This window comes from Penaeus monodon, chromosome 26 (genome assembly GCF_015228065.2).
Source record: "Penaeus monodon isolate SGIC_2016 chromosome 26, NSTDA_Pmon_1, whole genome shotgun sequence".
Lineage (NCBI taxonomy): Eukaryota > Metazoa > Arthropoda > Malacostraca > Decapoda > Penaeidae > Penaeus > Penaeus monodon.
In genome coordinates this window covers 30519940-30524059 of record NC_051411.1, presented here as the reverse complement: position 1 = coordinate 30524059, position 4120 = coordinate 30519940, and positions in this window count along the sequence as shown.

The window sequence follows — 4120 nt, the reverse complement described above, 5'->3', positions numbered from 1 at the left end:
AGAACATTTTCTAAATGATGTCAAATTTTTTTTTACTAGCAGAAACATTGGAGTCTATAGGCTATAGTATTTCATTTTATTTTCAACATATAAAACAGAATTGTGGAATGCTGTGAAAATATAAAACCAATGTCCTTAACCTAGACTCCCTGTTTAGATCCTGGTATATTCAATGCTAGACTTTTCCATGGTATTCTTAGCTTTTATGCTGAAAAACATTAAAGTAAATAAAGCAAAACATGAAAATGCATTATAAAATAATCTCTGCAAAGATGAGATGATATTTCTTCTGTCAAGTTAGAGCTCATCATTCCCCATGAACATAGGCAACCATAAACTAAGTTGCATTAGGAAAGATCATCAGATGGACCAATAACAGCAGCTCTGAGACTGAAAATTTTCCCCAATTATAGAGTTTTATGCCAAAATGTGATTACTACATCTATTAGAAAAATGCCCCAAAACTACACAGTCCATGTAATACTTCTCCAGAGAGATACCATATACCTTGTACTTTTATCAGTACTTATGGTTTCCTCCATTATTCTGGGGTGAGAAGTACTGCAAAAGGTACTACCACATATGAACTGTTTTTCTAGTGAATGTCCAGCTCTACAATAAATATGCAATTTCTCTTTCCATCTATCTCTGATGGTCTGTCTGTGTGCATTCTCTCTCTCTCTCTCTCTCTCCCATTCTCTCTCTCTCTCTCTCTCTCCCATTCTCTCTCTCTCTCTCTCTCTTCTCTATCTCTCTCCATTCCTCTCTCTCTCTCACATTCTCTCTCCCTCTCCCATCTCTCTCCTCTCTCTCTCCATCTCCCCATTCTCTCTCTCTCCATCTCTCCTCTCCCATTCTCTCTCTTTCTCTCCCTCTCCCATTCTCTCTCTTTCTCTCCCTCTCCCATTCTCTCTCTCTCTCCCTCTCCCATTCTCTTTCTCTTTCTCTCCCTCTCCCATTCTCTTTCTCTCCCTCTCCATTCTCTCTCTCTCCTCTCCCTCTCTCCTCTCTCTCTCTCTCTCTCTCTCTCTCCTCTCTCTCTCTCTCTTCTCTCTCTCTCTCTCTCTCTCTCCTCTCTCTCTCTCTGAATTTGTTTACTGAGTGAATACTTCAATGGATTCTGGAGAAAAACAATTCTTCTTGCTTCTTCCTTTATTCTCCATAAATGATGCAATACAATTTCTACATATTCCTCCTTATCTTCCATGACGTAATCATACGTAAAACCGCAAACAAAACAACGTGGAAAATAACAACTGTGGCCATAACTTGCAATAATACATATACTTAATTCAATTAAAGCACATCACTGAATGCTAACAAACTTATAAAACATAAAATTACAATAATGGGATGAATAAACTAGTACAAAGAATGTAATTTACCTCCAAACCCCTACAATAGGGTTTGGTGTTGTTACGCGACCACAGCTGCAGTTAAAACAACCGCGTTCCAATACCCGTCTATGTGTTCAACTTTGAAATATAGTCTTTTAAAAAAAATTTAATTCAACTTTACTTTCTTAATTGGGCTACTACACTTACACCCTTTTTTCTTCCCCTCTTCTCTAGAGTTTTATATACAAACCCGCAACGGATTGTTATCGCCAATATCGAAGTCACTAACCCAAACCAGATTTCGAGCCAAGCAGAGTATAAAGGCAGCCCCCCTTGCAACATCCTGTCATTGCCTTCCACAACCTCGACATGCACAGACGTGACGCTGATTTGCGTCGGCGACGGCGCGCCCAGCGTGGTCTCATTGTAACCCGAAGGTGCGTAATCCTCTCGGTCATTGCCTTCGTCACCGTGGGCGTCGGCATCAGCGTCAATTTACGCAATAAATACCACGCCGAGCTGATAAATAACGCCAAGATAGTCTACCTTCCTGAGATGGAGGTAAAGAATACACTGTGGACTATGGAGGACATCTGGAATTATATAGAAGAAGAGTTTCTCCACAGATGGGCCACTCATACCAGGCTAGGACAGTCCCATACGGTTGGTTTACCGAGGATCAGGTTAATATTCACTGAAGAGGGTCCTTGTGCGTATCATGTTAAAGGAAGGAGTTGTTACAGCAAGATTGATTTTAACAAGGATACATTTGCACAGGTGAGGCGGGAGAAAGGGTGGCTCAGACCCAACATTTTGAACCCACACTGTTTAGCAAATGTTTCAGTCAAAGTTATGGAACCTCGATACGTCGACGATGCGGAGGTTGATGACTTTTATTCCGTGTCCTGCTTCAGCTGTTTATATCCTCCCAATGGTCATGTTGTGGATATTCCCGAAGGCAGTTTTGACTGAGGAAACTTTAGGTAACTTCGAAACCATGTGCGTTCGGCGTATTGTACGAAAACTGGCGGAACTTTTACTTGGACGAATCAATTCGATTCAATGCAGTTTGAGTTCCTGGTCCACGACGATCCGAGCGATTTATATATGCTGATTACACTTGCGTTTGAAAGGCTTGAGGATAAAAATTGGTGGCCCACTTTTAGGTTTGAAGCCATTTATATCCGAGGTATGTTGTCACGCGGAAATTACCATGGCTTTGAGGACGATGTGCAAGTGTGGATTATTCCAGCACTGGTTTCCGTGTTATCTGCTGTAATTGCAATTGGGGTGTTGCAACTCGTCCGAATTACCCATCTATCCTTCTTACATGGCCTAAAACTCTTTCTGTGTTTATTTTTATTTGCCACAGGCATTGTAGAGATAGTCTGGGGGCTACAGGTTATATACGATTTCGAAGAACTGTTAAACACTGCCCTGAAGAATGCCCCAAAGTCAGCGCAGCAGAATCTGCTTTCTCTACAGAACCGCACCACTTTCATGAGATCTCAGCAGGGTCACCTTCCTACTGCCAGCTTTGTCAAATACAACCGATTACTCAGCACAATTAATTCTTTATTGCCTCTAGTGTTCCTCCTTCAGTTCCTTTTGTATGAAGATTACTTTCTGGGGCCAGTCACCAAAATCATTAAGAGCGTGAGATTGTTAATGGAACGTGCAACCGGGCTCGTTTTTAACTTTTTCTTCGTGATCGCCGGATTGGGGCTCATGGGCCACATAACCCTCGGCGAATGCTCCATAATATTCAGGGACTGGCCATCCTCATTCTTCGGAATTATAGACTTTTTCACAAATAGAATGAACCTGGCTGAACTTTTTGACTGTAAGCCAACGTGGGCACCAATTTTTTGTCTAATTATCATTTCAATGAAGTTCTTTTTCCTGGCTAACTTTCTCCGGATGTGCATCGGCCTGGGTGATGAAGTCGGCAGGAGGGAGAAACATGAGATGATTCGAGAGAAGCGTGAGGATGAAGAAAAGAAAACGTTCAGGGAGCTAGAAAAAAAACCTCTTAGTCAAGAATATCAAGAATGTTTGATAGTACTCAGCGAATACTTGAGCAAGGCCAGACAATAACAACAGTATAAGGCGGAAACGTAAATTGAAAGTCTAACAGATAAGCAGTGAAAATGCAATTTACAAGACTGATAGATAGGCAGATGAACAGAGAAATAGACTGAAACAATGAAAGATGAAAAGATAACTTGAAAAAAACTTGGGAGAGATTATATGACAATACTGCAATATTATATGTCATGAGAATGTAGAACACACGCATGCAAACAAACACACACACACGCACACACACACGCGCGCGCGCGCGCGCGCACTCTACGTTGCTCTGGTTTGTCACTGGTTGATATATCAGTCTACTGATTAGGTTCACCACTATGAATTATTCTTACGGGTGATACTGTGATAAAAGAAATAACACGATTAAATTGATAATTGATGATTATTAAAGGCTAGCCCAAACATTACAGAAAAGCCTTTGGTAAAAAAAAAAATGGTTGCGGAATGTTATTAGTTTGGTGTCTAGTTTTACACGTATATTGTAAGATCTTTAAATGAACGTAAACATACCGTATACACACTCACATTCATTCACACACGCACGCGCACGCACGCACGCACGCGCGCGCACACACACACACACACACACACACACACACACATATATATATATATATATATATATATATATATATATATATATATATTTTTTTTTTTTTTTTTTTTTTTTTTTTTTTTTTTTTGATTAA